This window comes from Papaver somniferum, chromosome 7 (genome assembly GCF_003573695.1).
Source record: "Papaver somniferum cultivar HN1 chromosome 7, ASM357369v1, whole genome shotgun sequence".
NCBI classification, from domain to species: Eukaryota; Viridiplantae; Streptophyta; class Magnoliopsida; order Ranunculales; family Papaveraceae; genus Papaver; species Papaver somniferum.
In genome coordinates this window covers 65,658,213-65,684,657 of record NC_039364.1, presented here as the reverse complement: position 1 = coordinate 65,684,657, position 26,445 = coordinate 65,658,213, and the positions used below count along the sequence as shown (strand labels likewise).

General features: G+C 38.0%; 1 long non-coding RNA gene across 1 annotated transcript; it reads right to left on the bottom strand.

The window, feature by feature from the left end:
* Nucleotides 1–558: 558 nt before the first annotated feature.
* Nucleotides 559–4,369, bottom strand: LOC113292714. The gene is made up of 3 exons (XR_003331834.1): nt 3,995–4,369; nt 1,324–1,407; nt 559–707 (listed from the first exon to the last, which is right to left on the bottom strand). It is a non-coding gene; the product is annotated as an uncharacterized LOC113292714 (long non-coding RNA).
* Between the last annotated feature and the right edge of the window lie 22,076 nt (nt 4,370–26,445).

Below are 26,445 nucleotides of genomic sequence, written 5' to 3'. Positions count from 1 at the left end.
ACGTGTGATGCTATTAGGCTTGCTGGTCGCCTAAAACTTTCCATGGGCCTATCACTTATGTGGCGAATTTGGACGGCTGAAATTGTAATTCATGTGAGAGGGTGGCCATTGATTATGGCCGCATTCTGTTGGCATCTTTTAATAGCATAATAGAGCCATTGGCACATGCCAGTGACATGGTGGCATGGCCAAAGCTAGGATTTGGCGCCCTGGCCAAAATTAGGGCTTTGCGGCATGTCCAAGCTAGGATTTGGCGTCGTGGCCAAAATTAGGGCTTGGCGGCATGGCCAAGGCTAGAATTTGGCATATTGGCGTTAGACCCAAATATGGCTTCGGCAACATTGGCTCCAGTTGCCATATCAAACTTAATGCCTTAGGGAGCATTACTTGGCTTGGTTGGCGTGACAACTGTGACGCTCCAAATCATAAACCTGCTTAGCTAATAGGATTACCATCTAATTGAAGCATCAAACCTAGATTATCGATTATAAGAACCATATTTACATAAGCTAATCCAAAGACAAACTCATACACTCTGATATTGTTCAAATGAAGATCTCTCGAGTGATAAGAGTATAATAATGTGTTGTTTTACAGAATAAGAAGGAATACATGTATTAAAAGGTACACAATAACACTAGATTCGATAAAGCTCTAAGCTATGAAACGGATATCTTCAAACGCTCCATTTCTTCTGATTACTGAAACTGAAGTGGGAACAAGTGAGCACATCATCCCAAAGGGGTGCCCAATAGAAACATATAACTCTCAAGTAAATCACTAACATGCTTCACAGTTCTAAATGAATATAAATTGAAAGAAACAAGAAGAAACTAATCATTCATCTATTTATGCATCATGAAGCAAGTGTCACTCTAACCTCGCCAAACTCTTTGGAGAAGACGATGCGAGAGCAAACCTAATCAATAATAATAACATCGTCCACACAGAGTGCCCATACAAACCATGATTCAGAATATTACTATCAAGATCAGAAAGTTTGACAAACAAGTATAATATGCACACGGGTGATTTCCACAAAATAAAATACTATATATAATAACGAAATGGGGAAGAAGCCGCCCTACTAAGTAATATTATAATGGGGAAGAAGCCGCCATACTTAACTTAGCAAAGAGCCGTGGGGAATCACAGACACTCCTTGCGGGGAAATCATACAATGCATATTACATGCACATCAAGATACATACAAGCATTTACATAGATAGTAACACACACAAACATGCCAAAAGTAATAAAGACTCATCATGCTCGCAATAGAAATAATGCTCAATGATTACGAGAAGGTTACAAAGTTCCCACCTGATTTGATGACAAGCCTCGCCTACCTCGAGATATTCGATCCACTGGTTCATCCATGAATAGATCGTTGTTAATAAGGAGTAACTGCTAATCACACAAGCACTCTAAGATATTAGCCAAAAGGCTCACACAAGGCTCATAACATAATCTCATACAATTCTCTAGTTATAGACTAAGTGAACTAATCTAATGATTCTACACCTTTTCGTTATCTATCTTTAGCACATATAAAGTTTACTAATTCAATTAGATTGGTTCTCTAGTCCAATTAACAAGTCTTAAGAATATCTACAACCTTGTACAAGAAATTAAAGGTCAATTCGGACCATAAAGGTCCAATTTTGCAAAGTAGGAAAACTATGCCTAAGTCCAAGTCCACTAAACAAGCCCATTCACTTAAGGCCTGGTCCATCTGAGTCAACTAACGGTTGCTAACAGTCAAAGGTGTCAACTAACAGTCTATGTCCAACATTCAATATCAAGTCAACTGGTCAAGGTCCACAGAGTCAAACAGGGATCGGTCAAAGGTCCAACTCAGGAAAAATCGGTGAACACGATTCAACTGAGTCAGGTAAACTGAGTCAGGCAACAATGAAACGAATCAGACTGAATAAGTTCAGTTTGACAGGCTAAGGTTCTCACACAACTGCAATTCTAACTCCAGTTCTACCTCAATCTATTCATTGCATTCAAATCATTCATTCCAATACATAATCTTATAACTCATAAATAATTTAACCTAAACTACACATAGCCATGTCTACAATCTAGGAACACAGTCTACTCATTCCCATTTATTTATGAAGGCTATTATTGGGACGTCACATTCCAATAAAGGGGCTTCACATAGATTCCTAGTGACTAAAAAGTTGATTATGGGGTGTTTTGATGCAATATCAAATGTCTAGGTTACCCTTCAATGCGACTTTTTTTACGGTTGACTATACAACCTTCCAAATCAAATCCATCTGATGGAATATATATCTACAACCTAACCTAGCCGTAAAGTTTCATTTACGGTTGACTAGACAACCTAACCTAGTCGTAAAACTTCATTTACGGTTATCTACAACCTAACCTAACCGTAAAACATCATTTACGGTTTACTAGACAACCTGACCTAGCCGTAAAACTTCATTTACGGTTGACTAGACAACCTAACCTAGCCGTCAAACTTCATTTACGGATAGAAATTCCTAACCGTAATAAATCTTAAAACCTGTTACGGTTAGAAGTTACTTATTCCTAGCCGTAGATAGTAAGATAATATATATCTACGGCTAGAAAATTGGTACGTCCTAGCCGTAATCCAAAAAAATTAATGTTTCGGACAGTTATAAATCATAATCAGTAATTCAATCTAAAAATTAAGGGTTGTTTAGCCATTATGAAAATATTTCATATAAGGGGTTTTTAGATTTACTTATGGATGACCCTTTTTGTCCTTTTAGGTGACGCCCCTCTATTGGAATGTGAATCCTCAATAATAGCCTTCTTCTTTATTCACTGAACCAAAGCTTCTGCTATCCTAATTTAATCTAGTCTAAGCTTAACATCAGCCTCCTCATCATTCTAAAATATATCTTTTCTACACCCAACACAACAGCAGCAACAACATATTAGTCTTCTAGACTTCACCGACATCTAAACAACAACTCATTATACTCAATACTGCCTCCTCACCAGGAACACCACAACTTCCTTTCCTTGCAATCCTTCTCTTTCTTCTGAAATTCCATTAAATCTTACTCTACAATTTGTAGCTTCACTTCCTCGACATCTCACTCAATGCCAACACATCAGTAGACACCCTCTTCTTATCTCACTGCATCAAATCCATCACAACAACACCATTCTCAGGTCAGCATCACCAACCTTTACTTCATATTCTCACCAGCTGCCCTGCATATTAAACACCAACAGCTTCTTTATTTCTTTACCAAGAACTTGGATCACAACAGGAACTCCATTACCTTTTATTCAAACACATCCATTTATCTATTCACTGCCAACTCCATGAACTGCAACCAAACAACCCATTCTCACAATCCAGTTCAACATCAACTACTCTGCCAAATTAGTATCAACACCATCTCCAAAAATCCTGTGCTTTACTAAAACACCACCACCACTACTTGTAATTCTGCACATCTAAGTACAAACCCTATCTCATACTCCTAGTTGCTATTGCAACTACTCATGTTCAACTCATCTTCTTTATCAGAAATCTCCCAATTCAGAAACCATACTAACCTAATTACAATTACAATTTCTCCACCAATTCATTTTATCTACAGCTGCATCTCAGTTCAATTCAATTCAAACAAACAACATCAATATCCAAATCTTCAACTACCAATTATCCTTGAACTGCAACTCAATCATCTTCTGATTCTTCTTTGAAAAACCCTGAACTAATATCTTAACTTCAATCACCTCTATCTAATCCATCTCTTCATCTGCAGATTCCGAATCAAGCAAGCTAATTCGCATGAACCCTAACTTCTGGTTTATTTAGGGAAGAACATAAACCCTAATTTTCTATGAAATCAAAATTAAACCTCATACAGGTCTTTAACTCACATTCTACAGAAAACCCATCTTTAATCTACCAACACAAAGCAATTTCAAGAAAAGAATTCAATCAATTCAGAATCCTAAATTATCTTACCCTTTTCTGCTTCTTCCAAAACTCAACAGATAACAACATCATCACCTTCTCTCTCAAATCAACATGTTACTATGATTCTGATGGATCACTCAGACAAAATCATGCTCAGAATTTTGAAATTTAGATTAACAGAGAGCAGAAGAGGAAGAACAGAGAAGAAGGAAAGAGAAGAAGATAAGAGAAATGATTTTCTCTTCCATTGAGGTTGGTGATAAGTACAACGAAAATACTGAGGCACCCAGAGAGTTGGATAAGGGCATCCAGGCCGGTCTAGAGAAAAATTATTATTTGTCCTTCATACTCATCCCGTTATCCGATGATATCTTCTTCGTCCGGTATCCGACTGACACGTTCGAGTAGTCCAATCCGCATAACTTTTCGAGACATATTCAATGATACTAGTTTTGTTTTTAAATTATTGTTAGATTAATTTCTATTAAGTAGAGTCTATATTAACTAATCGAGTTATTAGTGGCTAACATATCTCTTGGCCGGTCTAATAGCGTTGACGAGCTTGACGGTCCTTACAACAACCTTGGCTAAATTAGGGTTCGGCATATCGAAACCCTAATTAGCGTGTGTGGCATGTGGCCGTGGCACAATGTCGTTTTTTGTGCAAACGGAGCCATGGCCACGCCAAAGAAATCATGGCAGAGCATAACACGGGGATGGCCACATGAGCAAGGGAGGCTATGAGTGGCCAAGGCATGAAGCCATTTTTTAGGGTTTCCTGGGTTCCACATGGCTCGTGGCATGTTGTGGGGCCCAAAGCGGCGTAATTTGGGCCACAACTGGAAATTAGGGTTTTGGTTAATGCGCCTAAAGCAAAGTCGTGCTTCTGACTAGAAAACCCTAATTTAAGCACGACATGGTGTTGGCCACGAACATGAGGTAGGTTAGCACGCAGGCGCGCTATTTACGGCACGTTGGCCTGTTTGGCATGCTGCCACAAAGTGGCACGTTTGGCGTGACGGAGTGGCATGTTGGCATGCCGTTCAGCTCATTGGCGCAACATGGCACGTTTGGCATGTTGGCGCGGTTTTGGAAAGCCAATTGGCTTTATGACCATCTGGCACAATTTGCCTCTTTTAACACTGTGGCAAGTTTAGAGCAACCCGGTTGGTTAATATAAAAGAGGCTGGCCAAGCATGGGTGTGGCCACACTTCTAGTGTGCGTGTGGCGGAATTAAAAGCGACCTGATTGGTCGATGGAAAAGAAGAGGGTCGGTCAAGCAGCATGGGGCGTGGCCATTGGCATGTGGCGCCGGCTGGCTTATGGCACGGCCACACCTCCCTTTGTTGCTGCTCCTTTTTTCCGCGGCTCCTCTTTTTTATTCCTTGTTTTCTGATTTTGGGTAGGATTTTGAACCTACTAATCCGTGGCGGATCAATTGGCTAGCTTGCCTAGGTTTAGTGTCGACCAGCAAGGTCTGATATACTGAGCGAAGAGTAAAACCCTAATTTTGCAAATTAATTGGGTTAGGATATTTTCGTGAGTTATCACAAAATTGATTGAACTCTACATAGAGTTCTTTAAATTTATTGCCTGGGAGCAGTATGCTTTTCTGTTGAGTTCTTTTATGCAAAGACCTTAACCTTGATACTTCGGGAAATTCATGCTACTCTGCTGCGAATGAACATTAATTGTCATGTCATATCAATATTAAGGGTTCAGCCGGGGAACATAGCACAGAAAAGTATTCAACGAGTCTTATATTAATGAATAGGCAGCGCGTCGAAATTTACAGAACATCTGGGATTGTTGCTACATGCACCATTCTGGGTAAATTTCATGTGAATTTATTGAATTGCTCAATAAATGCGCCAGTGAAGAGGTTGAACACTCATCACTATTACATGGATCTGTCTCTTTGCAGAGTGACAACATATTAAATACGGGAAATTTATAACTTTAGCCCTGAACTATAAACCACCATCAACAAGATTAAAATTGCAAAAATCATTTTCCAAAAAATACTTTAGAGTTTAAATAAATAAATCTAAAATAATGAAGATGAAAATCGTTGGACATAGCTATGTGTACTCACAATAATGGCTATTCAAAATCCTAGTTATTCTTCTAAAAACACAAAAAGAAGATTTACAAGACATTGAGACCTCTGGAGAATTCTTTATCGTCCCTGAATTCCTTGTCGTCAACAACCATAGGTACATAGGGTTCATGGAGAAAGGAGTCAATTCCAACAAACCTTCTAGGCTGATGATGTCGAACCAGGGCCTTCTGAATTTCGAGAGTTCTCATAACAAAAGCCTTTATTTGCTTAATCTCCTTCCTTGCTTCTTTCAACTCTTCAAGAACATCAGAAAACTTCTGAGAATTTGATGGAACAGCTCCTGGCTTCCTCACATTTCTTCCTTTTCTTTTCAAAGTCGGAGGCAACGGAGATTTTTATTTTTTCCTTCATGATTGATGGCTTAATAATCATAGTGACATCTTTTTCATCAGAACTCATGATGCTTGGAGTCTCCATACGTGTATGGGTTTGTGAGAGGAAATCACACTATAAACTCAACATGCAGTCTTAAGATGAAAAGATTTTTAGAGAAGGAAAAAGGAATGTAGGGTTATGGAACCTTTTAACACCGGTTCACGCACGCACGATTCACGACCCTAAAGAGAGTGGAATAGTCAAGAATAACCCTCTTTTGATAAACATGGAGGTTCCTTCTAATATCAATTAGATATGATAGAATTCCAAACCATACATTAAATATAAGAAAAGAAAATCTAAGGTGTGCAAGTTCTTGTCTCTTTTAATCAGGCACATGAGACAAGATGCACAAAAACAACACAATTAAGTTGTGCTGTGGTGAACAACAATTTGTCCACCATGACCCTTTTGAAAGGAATTCACAGATCCATGTCTATCAAAGTGTTTAGACCATACTCTTTTCTCTAGTGGTCTTGACCTATCTTTGGAAACCAACTTCTTTGAAGAGGATAAAATCTTGCATACCTCAGCGGTTTTTTGAACAAGTTTGAGCTTGTTTGCTAGGCGATTTGCTCTTCGTTGAAGTCTCTTGACATGTCTCAACTTGTGTTTATACTTGAAACACTTTGAAAGTTCATGACCCTTAAGTGAACAATAAGAACATGTCAATGGATATGCTGATTCGAACTCCCGAGATCTGCAAGCTTCTAGGCACAGAGTGGATCCTGAAAAATCAGACATAGAGTTTCCAACAAAAAGGTTAATTTCTTCTTCCAGATTGGTTGAGTTTCTTTCTGGAAGAATATCAAGATTGATGTATGTATTGCTACAGTTATCAAAATCGATATCTTCACAAAGAAGTGCAACACTTGATTTTTCGTCTTCATTGGAATCATAGTGATCAGACATTTCATTAAGAGTTACAGCAAAACCTTTGATTCAAGTGTATTTTCTACAATTTGGGCACTCATTTGAAAAATGACCAAAACCTTTACACTTAAAGCACTGTGGCATATCCTCGTCATCAGCCTCGTTAGCATCCCTGTTTTTAGGAGGAATGCGATTGTGAGGTTTAACTGACGACCTAGGTTTGTCTCTTGAAAACCGTTTACTTCTCTTCAATAGAAGATCCCCAAGCTGTCTTGTAATCATAGAGACAGATTTGTCAAGATCTTCATCTGATGAATCAGTCTCAGAAAGATCATCCTCAGAGACATAAACAATTTTACTTTTGTCAAGTAATTTAGTGTTCTTTTGTGATTTAAAGGCAACATCCTTTCTGATTTTGGATGTGTGCTCATGATCAAAGATCTTTAACTTTCCAACCAACGTGTTTCTGGAAAGAGCATCAAGGTTATTTCCTTCAACGATGGCATGCTTCTTAGAATCGTATCTAGATGGCAGCGATCTGAGAATTTTCATCACAATATCCTTTTCAGGACTTACCCAATGCAAAAGATGCATTAACATTTTCAGACACTTTATGATTAAACTCATCCAATGAATCTTCATATTCCATACGAAGGTCTTCCCAATCGGAATTAAGGTTTTGAAGCCTAGCTTCCTTTTCATTGGTATTACCTTCGAATACGGTTTCTAAGATATCCCAAGCATCATTAGACCTAGTGCACGTAGTTACATGGTGCTGAAGATCTGGGGCAATGGCATGTATGATGGCATTCAAACCGTTGGAGTTTTTCTTTGCAGCAAGTATCTCGGCAACATTGTATTCACCAATGTTCTTTGGAACGTTCACATTCCCTACTGCCACAACGGGAGTATCATAGCCATTAACTACATAAACCCATGATTGAAAATCACGAGCTTGAAGAAAGGCACGCATAGAAATTTTCCACCATAAGTAAATAGAACCATCGAAGACTGGTGGTATGTTTATAGAGATAGCACCTTTGTCCATATTAGATCGCTACAAACACAGACTTATGAGGTCTTTAATGTGTTTTCCTGCTCTGATACCAATTGAAAACGCGGGGGTACAACAACCACACCCGACAATTCGTTTGGAAATATGAGAGGACTTACTCCAATACACATTCTAGAGAATCAACTAGACAATCAGACTCAATCTAGATTAAAGTATATCAAAGAGTTTAATATCTCTAACTCTTAATTCAATCTGCAATCAGCAAATAGAAATATGTGAGCCTGAATGAATATAAGAGGAATTACTTGAACGGTACCAAAGACCAATGTTCAAGTGTCAATCAATGTAAATCAACAACCAAAGGTTGGATATTCTAATTGATTTATCTTAACGCACAACCTGTGATATTTCAATTATATAACAAAATATAATACGGAAAAGAGGTAACACAGACACCAGAATTTTGTTAACGAGGAAACCGCAAATGCATAAAAACCCCGGGACCTATTCCAGATTGAAAACCACACTGTATTAAGTCGCTACAGACACTAGCCTACTACCAATTAACTTCGGACTGGACTATAGTTGAACCCTAATCAATCTCATACTGATTCAAGGTAAAGTTGCGCTCCTTACGTCTCTGATCCCAACAGGATACTACGCGCTTGATTCCCTTAGCTGAACTCACCCACAACTAAGAGTTGCTACGAACCAAAGTCGAAGACTTGATAAACAAATCTGTCTCACACAAAAAAGTCTATAGGATTGAATAAATCTGTCTCCCACAGAAATACCCAAGAGTTTTTGTTCCGTATTTTGATAAATCAAGGTGAACAGGAACCAATTGATAAACCGGACTTTTATTCCCGAAGAACAGCCTAGTATTATCAATCACCTCACAATAAACTTAATCGACTAGCGAAACAAGTTATTGTGGAATCACAAACGATGATACGAAGGTGTTTGTGATTACTTTTCTATCTTGCCTATCATAGATATAAATCTCAAGTCAATTTTACAATTGCACTCAATCACGATAGAAACAGCAAGATCAGATCACGCAACTATAAAGAGAATAGTTGGGTCTGGCTTCACAATCCCAATGAAGTCTTCAAGTCATTAACCTACAAGGTCTCGAGAAGAAACCTAAGGTTAAAGGAGAATCGACTCTAGTTATGCAACTAGTAACACACAAGAGGTGTGGGGATTAGGTTTCCCAGTTGCTAGAGTTCTCCTTTATATAGTTTTCAAATCAAGGTTTGCAATCCAAGTTACCTTGGTAACAAAGCATTCAATATTCACCATTAGATGAAAAATATAATTCAACCAAACTAATATCTTTAAACCGTTAAATAGAACTTAACTTGTTACACACAAATGAAATGTACCCTCATTTAGGTTTATGTAACCGTACCCAAACGTGTACACCATGTTGGTTCACAAATAGTTAACCGAGGTTAGCCATATGATTACTCTCATATCAGCCTTATTCATCTTAACCATAACTAGTTCAAATGACTCAATGAAACTAGTTAAAGAGTTGTTCAATTTCTATATTCTCATGGATTTATACAAGAACACAATTGAAGAGAAATCAGTTTGATTCACTTGAATCAATACATGAACATTATAACCACGGTTTGCAAAGATAGCATTCCTTATTGAAAAATGTTTAGGTTCATGTACAACCGATTTTAGAAAGTAACCTACTTAAGTATGCGTATGGGTATGCGTACTTAAGTAACCGGATTTGAGTTTGTTTTAGTTTTCAAACTCAGCAGAAATTCACAGACGTGAACTTTCCGCCAGTATGTGTACCGGTACGCGTACTTAGGTAACTGAATGAGTTGGTTTTGAAATTCCAACATCACCAGAAATTCACGGACGTGAACTTCCGCCAGTAAGCGTACGGGTACGCATACTTATCCAGTCTCCTACAACCTTTTTTGTATACACACAAGTATGCATACTTTAGGCTCCCGGTTTTGGACTTATACACTAATGTGCGAACACACTATGCTTATATCCAAAGATGGTTACAAGATTCTAAACTATTTATTTCAATCATTGGAACATTCTTCTATGATGATAGTAGCCGTTTTCACACACAATTAGCATCAAAGCAATTTTCAAAATATTGAAATAATCATTATCGAAACATTCCAAGTCTTACACCAAATGATTGTATCACACAAACCATGTAAGATGTTACTCGGCAATTTTCTCATGATATAAGATGAACTTGGTCGAAGCGAAAGCTTACCAACACATATTTCGATAAGTATGTAAGCGAGATATACTCAGCTCGAAATCTCAAATGTGTATATAGAAAACTATATCGTAATACCACTTATGTCTCAATATAGGAGATAGAGTAGAAATTGACTTTCCAAGTGATAGATGAGTTTAAGTCTCCAATACCTTTTGTCGATGAAGTTCCACAAGCTCTCCTTAGTAGTTCTTCGTCTTCAAGTGATAAACGTCGTGAAGTCTAAGCTCAACTACACAAACTATGTCCTAGTCCGAGACATCTATAAATAGGCTAGAAATCAAGACTTATAGTTTTGATCGCTAACATTGACAAACATTCTTGAGATAGAAATGGATACGATTTCGACCGAGCAGTGCTCTAACAATCTCCCCCTTTGTCAATTTTAGTGACAAAACTATCAATACACATGGGTTACAAAATAAATAAAAATTGTAGCTTATCATCCAAATGCTTGATCTCCTTGGCATCTTCAACATGACTCGAAATCTTAGTCACTTCCAAGTACTCCAATGATTCCAAAATTTGTAAGTTTAGCACCATCGTTAGTTGAAGATCCGTAGCGATAACAATGAGAAAACAAATGCTCTCAATCATTGTTATACGGTGTCATAGTATTATTACACAACATCAAAGTTCAATTGTATCACAACTTTGATAATAACACTATGGTGATATGTATCACTCCCCCTTAGTCAATACTTCATCTCAACATGAAAACCACTCCCCCTTACATAATGATCCGTAAACCATATGTATTTGTAGTATCACACTACACATTAAGTCTCCCCCTTTTTGTCAATATAAATTGGAAAAGGTACGAAAACTAGTGGGATCCTCATGAAATTTTCATAGAGATACTTCATGACCAAAAGAGAATGCCATATCAACTTATTTAGATGTCATCATAAAGCCGAAGTTAAATGCATTCATCAAGGAGTTTATAAAGATATAAGATAACCCCTATAATATTCCACAGCCGCACTCCCTACAAAGATTTTGCAATTAAGCACACGTTCAAAAAGAACTCTCCCTCATAAAATGTCATTCCCGAAATAACAACAAAGACGACCTTACTTTCGCAAGAAAAGAAGGATTTCTTTGGATATAGCCAAATCACATGAAAACATGAGTTTGAATCCAAAGTATTCAATTGAATTAACCACAAAATAATCCATGATTAATCTAATCGAAATGCACAACTAAATTAACCACAAGAAAACCCATGATTAATTCAATCGAAATTACACAACTAAATTAACCACAAGAAAGTGATCAATTCAATTGGTCATGCTCGTCATAAGAGGACTTTCGGAGCAACAACTGAATTAATTATAAGAAAATGATCAACTCAATCGGTTATGCTCAAACATAAGAAACTTTACGGAGCAACACAATATATGCACAAAGATGTGGATCGGAGATCGACCAATACTGCGAATAAACAAGGATTCATTCTATTTTCCATCACTATTTGCACAATGACATACAATAGACTTAATCCTTGTATACAAAAGTTTTATCCTTTCTTCCATCAAAACAATGACATAAAAGGCTTTAACTTTTGTAGTGTCAAAAGTTCATTCTATCTTCTATCAATACTTTCATACCGACATAATAGAGATAACTTTTGAACAAGTATGGGACAGTCACAGGTTCACGGACGTAAACAACATATCCCATAATAATTTGCAATATATATAAAATCATAAAGATTAAAATTGCAAAAATCATCTTTCAAAATAACTTAGAATTTAAATAAATAAATCTAAAAGACATTGAAGATGAAAATAGTTGGACATAGATATGTGTACTCACAATAATGGTTATTCCAAACCCTAGTTATTCTTCTAAAAACATAAGAAATAAATTCTCAAAAGAAGATTTACTAGACATTGAAACCTCTGAAAAATTCTTTATCGTCCCCGAACTCTTTGTCATCAACAGCCATGGGAACATAAGGTTCATGGAGAAAGGAGTCAATTCCAACAAACCTTCTAGGCTGATAATGTCGAACCAGGGCCTTCTGAATTTCGAGAGTTCTCATAACAAAAGACTTTATGTGCTGAATCTCCTTGCTTGCTTCCTTCAACTCTTCAAGAACATCAGAAAACTTCTGAGAATTTGAAGAAACAACTCTTGGCTTCCTCACATTCCTTCTTTTTCTTTTCAAAAGTTGGAGGTAACAAAGATTTTTCTTTTTCCTTCATGATTGATTGCTTAACAATCATATTAACATCTTTTCCATCAGAACACATGATGCTTGGAGTCTCCATACGTGTATGGGTTTGTTAGAGGAAATCACAATTTAAACTCAACAGGCCAGTCTTAAGATGAAAAGAGTTTCAGAGAAGGAAAAAAGGAATGTAGAGTCACGGAACCTTAAACAGCACAGGTTCACGCACACACAGTTCACAACCCTAGAGAGAGTAGAATTGTCGAGAATAACCCTCTTTCATAAAACAAAGAAATCCCTTCCAATATCAATTAGATATGAAAGAATTCCAAAATTTGCAAACCAAAGAAAAAAACTAAAAAGAAAAACTACTTTTCTTTTCTTAAATCCCGAGGTGTGCACAATCTTGTCTCTTTTGATCAGGCACATGAGACAAGATGCACAAAAACAACACAATCAAGTTGTGCTGCGGTGAACAATAATTTGTCCACCATAACCTTTTTGAAAGGAGTTCATAGAACCATGTATATCAAATTGTTTAGACCATACTCTTTTCTCTTGTGGTCTTAACCTATCTTTGGAAACCAACTTCTTTGAAGAGGATACAATCTTACATACCTCAGCGGTTTTTTGATCAAGTTTGAGCTTGTTTGCTAGGAGATTTGCTCTTCTTTGAAGTCTCTTGACATGTCTCATATTGTGTTTGTACTTGAGACACTTTGAAATTTCATGACCCTTGAGTGAGCAATAAGAAAAAGTCACTGGATAAGATGATTCAGACTCCCGAGATGTGCAAGCTGCTAGGCACATAGTGGAACCTGAAAAATCAGACATAGAGTTTCCAACAAAAAGGTTAATTTCTTCTTACAGATTGGTTGAGTATTCTTCTGGAAGGATATCAAGATTGATGTATGTATTGCTATAATTATCAAAATCAATATCTTCACAAAGAAGTGAAACACTTGACTTTTCGTCTTTATTGGAATCATAGTGATCAAACATTTCATCAAGGGTTGCAACAAGACCTTTGTTTCCAGTGTATTTTCTACGATTCAGAAACTCATTTGCAAAATGACCAAAACCTTTACACTTAAAGAACTGTGGCATATCCTCATCATCATCCTCGTCAGCATCCCTTTTTTAGGAGGAATGCGATTGTGAGGTTTAACTGACGACCTAGGTTTGTCTCTGGAAAACCTTTTACTTATCTTCAATAGAAGATCCCTAAATTGTCTTGTGATCATAAAGACTGATTTGTCAAGATCTTCATCTGATGAATCAGTCTCAGAAAGATCATCCTCAGAGACATAAACACTTTTATTTTTGTCAAGTAATTTAGTGTTCATTTGTGCTTTGAAGGCAACATCCTTTCCAATTTTGGATGTATGCTCATGATCAAAGATCTTTAGCTTCCCAACCAACGTATTTCTGGAGAGAGCATCAGGGTTATTTCCTTCAACGATGGCATACTTCTTAGAATTGTATCTAGATGGCAGCGATCTGAGAATTTTCATCACAATGTCCTTTTCAGGAATAGTCTTACCCAATGTAAAAGATGCATTAACAATTTCAGATACTTTGTGATTAAACTTATCAAATGAATCTTCATCTGCCATACGAAGGTTTTCCCAATCGGAATTAAGGTTTTGAAGCCTAGCTTCCTTTTCACTGGTATTTCCTTCGAATACGGTTTCTAAGATGTCCCAAGCATCTTTAGACCGAGTGCACGTAATCACATGGTGCTGAAGATCTGGGGTAATGGCATGTATGATGGCATTCAAACCGTCGGAGTTTTGCTTTGCAGCAAGTATCTCTGCAGCATCGTATGTACCAATGTTTTTTGGAACGGTCGCATTCCCTACTGCCACAACGGGAGCATCATAACCATTAACTACATAATCCCATGATTGAAAATCACGCGCTTGAAGAAAGGCACGCATAGCAATTTTCCACCGCAAGTAATTTGAGCCATCGAAGACTGGTGGTACGTTTATAGAGATAACACCTCTGGCCATATCAGATCGCTACAAACACAGACTTGTAAGGTCTTTAACGTATTTGCCTGCTATGATACCAATTTAAAATACGGGGGTCTAACAACCACCCCCAACAATTCGCTTGGCAATCTGAAAGGACTTACTCTAATACACTTTCTTGAGAATCAACTAGACAGACACACTCAATCTATAATAAATTATATCAAATAGTTTAATATCTCTAACTCTTAATTCAATCAACAATCAACAAATAGAAATCTGCGAGCCCGACTAAATATAAGAGGAATTACTTGAACGACACCAAAGACCAATGTTCAAGTGTCAATCAATGTAAATCAACAACCAAAGGTTGGATATTCTAATTGATTGATCTTAACGCACAACCTATGATATTTCAATTATATAACCAAATATAATGCGGAAAGTAAATAACACAAACACGAGAATTTTGTTAACAAGGAAACTGCAAATGCAGAAAAACCTCGGGACCTAGTTCAGTTTGAACACCACACTGTATTAAGCCGCTACAGACACTAGCCTACTACCAATTAACTTCGGACTGGACTGTACTTGAACCCTAATCAATCTCACACTGATTCAAGGTACAGTTGCGTTTCTTACGTCTCTGATCCCAACAGGGTACTACACACTTTATTCCCTTAGTTGATCTCACCCACAACTAAGAGTTGCTACGACCCAAAGTCGAAGACTTTATAAAAAAATCTGTCTCACACAGAAAAGTCTATATGGTTGAATAAATATGTCTCCCACAGAAATACCCAAGAGTTTTTGTTCCGTCTTTTGATAAATCAAGTTGAATAGGAACCAATTGATAAACCGGACTTATATTCCCGAAGAACATTCTAGTATTATCAATCACCTCACAATAAACTTAATCGACTAGCGAAACAAGTTATTGTGGAATCACAAACGATGAGACGAAGGTGTTTGTGACTACTTTTATATCTTGCCTATCGGAGATATAAATCTCAAGCCAATTTTACAATTGCACTCAATCACGATAAAAACAGCAAGATCATATCACGCAACTACAAAGAGAATAGTTGGGTCTGGCTTCACAATCCCAATGAAGTCTTCAAGTCGTTAACCTACAGGGTCTCGAGAAGAAACCTAAGGTTAAAGGAGAATCGACTCTATTTATGCAACCAGTAATACACATGAGGCGTGGGGATTATGTTTCCCAGTTGTTAGAGTTCTCTTTTATATAGTTTTCAAATCAGGGTTTGCAATCCAAGTTACCTTGGTAACAAAGCATTCAATATTCACCGTCAGATGAAAAACTTTATTCAACCAAGATAATATCTTCCAACCGTTAGATCGAACTTAGCTTGTTACACAAAAATGAAATGTACCCTCATTTAGGTTTATGTAACCGTACCCAAACATGTACACCATGTTGGTTCACAAATAGTTAACCGAGGTTAGCCATATGATTACTCTCATATCAACCTTATTCATCTTAACCATAACTAGTTCAAATGACTCAAATGAAACTATTTAAAGAGTTGTTCAATTGCTATATTCTCATGGATTTATACAAGAACACAATTGAAGCAAAATCGGTTTGATTCACTCGAATCAATACATGAACATTATAGCCACGGTTTGCAAAGATTGCATTCCTTATTGAAAAAGGTTTAGGTTCATGTACAACCGATTTTAGAAAGTAACCTACTTAAGTATGCGTACGGGTATGCGTACTTAAGTAACCAGATTTGAGTTTGTTTTAGTTTTCAAACTCAGCAGAAATTCACGGACGTGAACTTTCCACCAGTATGCGTACGGGTATGCGTACTTAGGTAATTGAATGAGTTGGTTTTGAAATTCCAACATCAGCAGAAATTCACGGACGTGAACTTCCGCCAATATGCGTACTCCTACAACCTTTTTTGTATACACACAAGTATGCATAGTTTAGGCTCCCGGTTTTGGACTTATACACTAATGTGTGAACACACTATGCTTATATCCAAAGATGGTTACAAGATTCTAAACTCTTTATTTCAATCATTGAAACATTCTTCTATAATGATAATATTCGTTTTCACACACTATTAGCATCAAAGCAATTTTCAAGATATTGAAATAATCATTATCGAAACATTCTAAGTCTTACACCAAATGATTGTATCACGCAAACCATGTAAGATGTTTACTCGGCAATTTTCTCATGATATAAGATGAACTTGGTCGAAGCGAAAGCTTGCCAACACATATTTCGAGAAATATGTAAGCGAGATGTACTCAATTCGAAATCTCAAATGTGTATATAGAAAACTATATCGTAATACGACTTATGTCTCAATATAGGAGATAGAGTAGAAATAGATTTTCCAAGTGATAGATGAGTTTAAGTCTCCACATACCTTTTGTCGATGAAGTTCCACAAGCTCTCCTTAGTAGTTCTTCGTCTTCAAGTGATAAACATCGTGAAGTCTAAGCTCAACTACACAAACTATGTCCTAGTCCGAGACATCTATAAATAGGCTAGAAATCAAGACTTGTAGTTTTGATCACTAACATTGACAAACATGCTTGAGATATCAATGCACACGAGTTCGACCAAGAAGTGCTCTAACACCATACATTCTCTGAACTTCATGAAGCTGCTAAGCGGTCGGCTACAACAGCACCAGCCTTGCTAGAAAGGACCAGGCCCGCCTGGAATGAAGATGCACGAGAGACTCGAAGGAACGGACGTCTCATCAACAAACAATACAACACTCAACCCTATGTAAGCATGGTGAGTGAATGAGTAAAAATAAAAGCTCTAACTGCAGAACAACAACCCAAACGTGTGGCACCAGCGCAGCAGACAGCTCAACCCCGGAAGGCTGCGACTAAGACGCCTGCACAGCAACAAGAAAATGGAGAGACTGCTCTAAACTTCCCGTTTCCGATTGAAGAGGTAATCGAACTCCTAGAAGCATGGATTCAAGATGATGCCATTAAGCTACCTCCTCTCAGACGTCCACCAACTGAAAAGGAAATGGCAGATCCCAAATATTGTCGTTACCATAGGTTCGTCAATCACCCAACCAGTGACTGCAACAATTGAAGCGCATTTTCAAAGAGAAAGTGGATGCAGGAGAACTTCAATTAGGAACTTAAGGAGTTCACAGAGATCCCCTTCCTATCAGGAGCTGCATGATTTCTGGGGACTCCGTCCACAAAATCGTACAGTCTATGATGGAGCATTTATGTGAGATTCCGTATTTCTCCAATGCGTAGCGTCATGACATATTTGCATCCCTCAACCGTGTTGTATCATGCAATCTGAAAAAGCGGGGGTCTAACAACACCACCCAATATTTCGCTTAGCAATCTGTATGGACTAACTCCGAAATACTTTGCTAGAGAATCAACTAGACAGTTAGACTCAATCTAGATAAAAGTATCTCAAGGAGTTAATATCTCTCTCTTGATTTGATTTTTACTCAAGCTAAAAACAATAGCGAGTCTTTATCAAATACAAGGAATAACTTGGACGGTACCAAAGACCAATGTCCAAGTGTTAATCAATGAAATCGACAACCACAAGGTCGGATCTCCAATCGATTAACCTTTAACGCACAACATGTATTATTTCAATTATAAAGATAAACAATATAATGCGGAAAATGAAATAACACAGACACCAGAAATTTTGTTAACGAGGAAACCGCAAATGTAGAAAAACCCCGAGACCTAGTCCAGATTGAATACACACTGTATTAAGCCGCTACAGACATTAGCCTACTCCAAGCTAACTTCGGACTGGACTATAGTTGAACCCCAATCAGTCTCCCACTAATTCAAGGTAAAGTTGTACTCCTACGCCTCTGATCCCAGCAGGATACTGCGCACTTGATTCCCTTAGCTGATCTCACCCACAACCAAGAGTTGCTGCAACCCAAAATCGCAGACTTGATAATAAACAAATCTGTCTCACACAAAAAAGTCTATCAAAAGATAAATCTGTCTCCCACAGAAAAACCCTAGGTTTTTGTTCCGTCTTAAGATATGAAATCAAGGTGAACAGGAACCAATTGATAATCCGGTCTTATATTCCCGAAGAACAGCCTAGATTAATCAATCACCTCTCAACAGTCTTACTTGAATACAAAAGAGGACGTCGAGGAATCACAAACAGTGAGACGAAGATGTTTGTGACTTCTTTATCTTTCCTATCAGAGAACTCTCATGATCTCAAGACAATCAAAGATTGTACTCGTACGATAGAAGATGCAAGATTAGATCACACAACTACGATAAAGGTAGTATCGGTCTGGCTTCACAATCCCAATGAAGTCTTTAAGTCGCTAACCTGGTTCTAGAGAAGAAAACCAAAGGTTGGAGGAGAATCGACTCTAGCGAGCGCACTAGTATCACACAGACATGCGGGGATTAGTTTTGCCCAATGCTAGATGTCTCCTATATATAGTCTTCAAATCAGGATTTTTCCTTAGTTACAAAGCAATCAATATTCGTCGTTAGATGAAAACCTGGTTTAGATTCAAGCTAATATTTCTCAACCATTAGATCGAAAACTTATCTTGTCACACACACTTGAGATATACGTTTACTGGGTTTGTGAAAACCGTTCCCAAACGTGTACGTGTATGTTGGTTCAACATAGTAACCAAAAAGGTCAACCATATGAGTATTTTATATTAACCTTGTTCTTCTTCACCATAACTAGTTCAATTAACTCAAATGAACTAGTTAGAGAGTTGTTCAATTGCTATGAGATCTTATGTAACTACACAAGACATAATTGAAACAAAGATGATTCGATTCGATTGAATCGGCTCATGAAATTTATAGCCACGGTTTGCATACTGCATTCCTTAGAAATTTAAGTTTCATGTTCAGAGCACATATTTAGATCATAACCCACTCAAGTACGCAAACAAGTTCGCGGACTTAAGACAACCGGCAGAGTTTTCCAAACTCAGCAGAAAATCTCGGCAAGGAGACTTCCGCCAGTTCGCGGGCTAGGTTCGCGGACTGAGTTCGCGGACTAAACATGCAAACGATTTTTTGGAACATCCAGCAGAAATTCTCGGCAAGAGAACTTCCTTCAGTTCGCGGAATGAGTTCGCAAACTGAGTTCGCGGACTTGGCAAAGCCAATTCCTCCGGTTTCTCTCAATCAACAAAGTTCGCAAACTTCGGATTAAGGAATAGGACTTACGCACATATGTGTTTCCACACAATGCTTATATCCATCATTGGTTATATTGACCTAAACTCTCATTCGAACCATTGAAACATTCTTAGAGGACGTTATATAGTTGTTACACTATTTATCGTCAAAGGGATTTTCAAAGTGATTGAAACATTATGACTTTCGTCATTAGGTGAAGATAAACCTGATCAAAGCGAAACGCTTTACCAACACATGATTTCGAGATATAGATAGGCGAGATATACTCGGCTCGAAATATCAAATGTGTATGATCCAGTCTATATAGCATACGACTTTTGTTCATAAGAAGTAGGAGATAAAAGAGATAGACTTTTGAGTGATAGATAAGTTCAAGCCTCCACATACCTTTTTATTGAATAAGTTCCCCGGTTCCTTGAGTAGATCTTCGTCTTTGTATGATGAATCACCGTGAAGTCCTTGAGCTCAACTACACTTTTCTATCCTAGTCCGAGACTTAGCTATGTAGACTAGAAATCAAGACTCATAGTTTTGATCACTAACATTGACAAACATGCTTGATATAGCAACGCATGTGAGGTCGACCGAGCTATGCTCTAACACAAGCGGCTGTTTCCAGCCAGGGAAGTCGCCCCCAAACCCCAATCTCTTCTGGAAAGTACGACTGATAGATGTAACTGGGGACTCCTAACCACTGCTCACCTGAAAGATGTCGAGTTTGACAGCACAATGATTGACGCGGCCTCTGAATTCAATATTATCACCGTCAAAAATATGAGAGCTGCAAGAATTTCAAAGCAGGAAGTTGTTCACTGCCCAACCATAATAAAAAAACTCAAAAGGAGAATCCAAAAACTCTTACGGATACATTAATCTCGAAATCAAGGTGGGAGATGCTCTAACACACGCCAAATTTCATATAGTTAAAGAATACCCGAATTATGATGTGGTCCTGGGGCGCTCATGGATACATGACAACAAAGCAAAGCTAGGAGTATGTCCTTTTCCAGTGTCTATACCTGAAAGGGTCTCCAACAAGCCATCCAATCTGTAAGATTATTTGTTTTCGTATCAACAACTCGCAAATGTGACACAACTTCCTGGAGAGAGCGCATCAGCATTTGTTCGCAGATTCCGGACATAAGTAAGTCTTATTGAACAACCCTTTTTGCAACCAGTCACTCCTCCTTCCGTCAAAACTTGGGGACTCGATTCGATTATCAACCCAGCTGTCACTAGGATATGTGAATGGGATACTGGTCCTTTCAAGTATTTTATCAAGTGTTTAGAAGTTGTCTCAGTCAAAGATAAGGAATCTAAAAATCAAGTAGTTGTGCAATGCCCAAACCCATTTCAAGTTGGGGATATGGTAGTAAGGATTGATGCTCAAACTACTTCGCCCGATTCCGCGGAAGGAAAAGACGAGTCGTACCTAGTTGCAGAAGTTATCTTGGGAGGATACTGCAAGCTCATCAACAGTAATAAGTTAGAAGGCGTAGTAATACGGCCCCAGTGGCTCAAACCTTTCAATACCTAAGATATCATGACGCCTTTCCTCCAGCGTCCTTTTAAGTATTTCCTCTAGCAGTTTCCATTTTCATGCAATATTTTTAATTCCTCCAAAATGATTGCACTGATTGCATTCATAATTAGGGTTTCAATTTATCAACTAATCGAAGCATCACTTCCTTAAAAAAAATATTTTACTCCTGAATCATTCCAAAACAAAGACTCGAGTAAACTCAAAATCCTCACAAACCATTGCCCATTGGTTCGAAACCATAAAAACCAAGCCATGAAAGAGACATCTTATATCTTTCAGAAAATATCGAAGAGGGGAATTTGTAAAGGAAAAAGAAAGAACAAGATATTCAAGGGAAATCATCAAGCAGCAGCACATGCTTCTCATAGCAAGCACCTTTCATATCCCGAAGATCAACCTACTTCAACGATGAGACAATCTCTCAACCACCACCTCTCTTTGCCTAACGAGATTCTTGTAAGAAGTTTCGTCGTCTGCAATTTTCGGATTGGAAATCCCCTCATGAAACCAGGAAGCAGCGAATCTGAATGCTCCCAGTCGCAACTACTTCTTATGAAACAGCGCGTCCAATCACGTTACACATGCCATCAATTGGAGATAAAGCCTCCTCACCTAACAAGCACGACTTTTGGATTTCTTGGTTGCGGAGATGAATGCGTGATTCTTCTACATGTTTAGGAATACAACTCTGCATACTTAGACGATGTATATAACCCACCAAACAACACACGTCATATGCAAGGGGAATATCGCATGGGAAGTCACGGCCTTGTCGGCCATCGCCACTTGTGCGCCATCTTTCTGTCTGCCACGTCGCCTCAATGAATTGGGAAGGGCTTTAATTGCAAAATCAAGGTGCTAATTATGACATCTAAATTTTCAAGAAATTCGGATTTCTCAATTGTGAAGGTTTCATCCGTCCGACTGAAAACATAAAATCATGAAAGCATCTTGAATGAAGAATTATTATTCAAAGAAGTCTTGGTTTCAGCAACATGAAGCAAAAAAAACTCAAAATCTCAGAGAAGCATATGCTAGCTACAAAAAGATGCTTATTTACAAAATAAAATCATAAAGTGGAAAATCTAGTTATCAACATCAACACCGGGATTAATGACGCCTTTGCTGGAGCCCTCTTTGGAAGCTGCTTCAACGTCTTCCTCATAAGCCGTTCTATACATCCTCTCCAGAAGTTGCCTCAACCTCCCTTTCAGAAGATGCTTCAACCTCTTCCTCATAAGCCGCTCCTACATCCTCTCCAGAAGCCGCCTCAACCTCCCTTTCAGAAGCTGTTTCAACCTCTTCCTTGGAGAACGCCTCAACCTCCCTTTCAGAAGCTGCTTCAACCTCTTCCTTGGAAGCTGCCTCAACATCCTCTTTGGGAGATGCTTCAACATCCTGTTCAGAAATTGTTCCAACAGCCTTTTGAGGATACTCCTCATGATAGGGCTCGTCCATATCAGAGTCGATGATTATGATGCCGTTATGAACAGGGTAATCAAGTTTATTTTCACTTGGATGCCGTTTATGCTCAATCCTTCGTCTTTTTAGCCGAGCAGCAAATCTTTCAGCCCCGACGCTTGTTGGCTGAGATGCTTCATCGTGTCTCCACTTTTCCTCCATACTAACCGAAGCAAGAAAAGCTTGGACACGCTCTCGAACGATTATCAGATGTACGAGGGACATACCCTGTATAGCCTGACCAGCTTCACGAAACGGACGATCTATTTTAGCCAACACCTCTTCGAATGTAGTTATCCTCGGATTGTGAACTTCAAAATCCTCCTCTGGAGAGTTAGAGAAATAATCATCACCAGGAGTTCCCATCTTAATACTGCTGAAAAGTGTTACGGTTATGGCAACAACTGACACAACGAACGATCTAAAAAAATACAAGAGAATACGAAGCACGTACCTGGAAAGAAGAAAAGTACAACTCTGTGATGATCGGTGTGAAAAGAAAGACTCAATTACTCACTTTTATATTCCTCAAACCTACGAGGGCCGACAAAGGAAATGACTCTCTACCCGCCGTGTATAAAGGCTTTAGACGCGGGATATCAACCGATTATGTGCTCATTTACCTGGAGATGATTGACGTATGTTGGGGACGATCACTGCGAGCCTTGATACTTTACAAAACGTGTTTTGCTCAAAGACCGAGCCAGTCTATATCCTGGTAACGTGTGTCTAACTTTTCTCGTGAATTTTTCATCTGTCACCATTTAGTGCTTACGCCGCAACAATGTCATTGTTACGTACTAAACAGTGGACTTAATGTTGATGGTGGTTTTTAGTTCAGGGATAAAATTGTAAGACCTTATATTTAATGTGCCATCGTTCTGCAAAGAAATAGAGCCATTTAAAAGAAATGGGTGCCCATGCCTCTTTACTTACATATGCATTTAGCAATTCAGTATATTTATATATAAAATTTATCCATAATGGTGCGTGTAGCAACAATCCCAAATATTCTATAAATTTTATCTTCCACCTGCATTACTCACTAATGCACGGCCTGTCGAGTATTTATTCTATATCATGTTCCCCAACCGAACTCTTGATGTTGACATGACATGACAATTAATATTCGCTCGCAGATGAGTAGCATGAATTTCCCTAAGTGTCAGGATTAAGATATGCATGGAAGTACTCAATTACAGGCACGCAAAGTTATGCTGCCCTCTGAAACATAATTAGTGATTTTGTATGAACGCACAAAATTCACCAGAAATTGATTAATTTTTTGTCAGCTCACAAAATTCAATCTCTCCAACCTAATTTTATTAATTTACAAAAACTAGGTCTTTTTGCGGCCTGCGCAATATTTTGAACCCCATTGGTCGAAACTAAACCTAGGCAAACTAGGAAATTAATCCATCATGGAGCTAGTAGGAGCAAGATCCTATAAAAAATTGGAAAACAAGAAATAAAGAGTGTTAGAGCATTGTTCGGTCGAACTCGCAACCGTTGCTATCTCAAGCTTGTTTGTCAAGTCTACTTGCCAAAACTATAAGTCTTGATTTCTAGTCTACTTATAGCTAAGTCTAGGATTAGGATAGTAAGTGTAGTTGAGCTTTAGACTCCATGGCGTTCATCGAATAAAGACGAAGAATTACTCAAGGGAACTTGTGGAACTTCATCAACAAAAGGTATGTGGAGACTTGAAATTATCTATCACTCAAAAGTCTATCTACTTTATCTCCTGTTTGAGACAAAAGTCGTATTGATATATAGACTTCAATTATACACATTTGCTATTTCGAGCCGAGTTTATTTCGCTTATCTATTTCTCGAAATATGTGTTGGTAAGATTTCGCTTTAACCAAGTTCATCTTTACTCGTGACGAAATTCATGTTGATTATTTCAATAACTTGAAAATCGCTTTGATGCTAATAGTTTGTGAGTAATAACTATTTTAACATCCTCTAAAAAAGTTTCAATGATTGAAATGAGAGTTTAGAACAAGTAACCATGTTTGGATATAAACATAGTGTGTTCTCACATTTGTGTAAAAGTTCGAAATCGGGAACCTAAAATATGCGTACCCATACGCGTACCGGCGGTTGTTGGAAATCCGGGCAAGTATGCTTACCCGTACGCATACTGGCGGAAGTTTCACATTCGTGAATTTCTGGTGGAGTTTGGAAGTGTGAATTGGTATGCGTACCCGTGCACGTACTGGCGTAACCAAGCTCGGTCCATCTACTTATGTAAATATGATTCTTATAATCATTGATCTAGAATTGATGCTTCAATTAGGTTGTAAACCTATTAGCTAAGCAGGTTTAGCAAATGGGGCGTCTCAAGTTGCTATTACTTTCTAAAATCGGTTCGTTCATGAACTAAAACATTTATATAATAAGGAATGCAATCTTTGCAAACCGTGTCTATAATGTTCATGAATTGATTCGAGTGAATCAAAATCGATTTTCTTCGATTATGTCTTGTATACTTCTATGAGATCTAAGAAATTGAACAACTCTCTAACTAGTTCATTTGAGTCATTTGAACTAGTTATGGTGAAGATGAATAAGATTGATATGAAAGTGCTCATATGGCTAACCATTGGTTAACTAGTGTTGAACCGACTAACACGTTTAGGTAGGGTTACTCAAACCTAAATGAAAGTACATTTCATTTGTGTATAACAAGCTAAGATCGATCTAATGATTGAAAGATATTAGCTTGAATCTAATCAGGTTTTCATCTAACGGTGAATATTGAATGCTTTGTTACCAAGGTAACTTAGATTGCAAAACCCTGATTTGAAATCTATATAAAGGAGAACTCTAGCAACTGAGAAACCTAATCCCCACACCTCCTATGTGATACTAGTTGTATAAGCTAGAGTCAATTCTCCTTTAGCCTTAGGTTTTTCACGAAACCCTGTAGGTTAAACAAAGACTCCATTGGGATTGTGAAGCCAGACCCAACTATTTTCTCTATAGTTGCGTGATCTGATCTTGCTTTTCTCTCGTGATTGAGTACAATCGTAAGATTGGCTTGAGATTTATATCTCTGATAGGAAAGATATAAAAGTAGTCACAAACACCTTCGTATCATCGTTTGTGATTCCACAATATCTTGTTTCGTTACTCGATTAAGATTATTGTGAGGTGATTGATAATACTAGGTTGTTCTTCGGGAATATAAGTCTGGGTTATCAATTGGTTCCTGTTCACCTTGATTTATCAAAAGACAGAACAAAAACTCGTAGATATATATGTGGGAGACAGATTTATCTATTCAATAGACATATTTGTTTATCAAGTCTTCGACTTTGAGTCGTAGCAACTCTTAGTTGTGGGTGAGATCAGCTAAGGGAATCAAGTGCGTAGTATCCTGCTGGGATCAAAGACGTAAGGAGCACGACTGTACCTTTAATCAATGTGAGATTGATTAGGGTTCAATTACATTCCAGACCGAAGTTAGCTTTGTAGTAGGCTAGTGTCTGT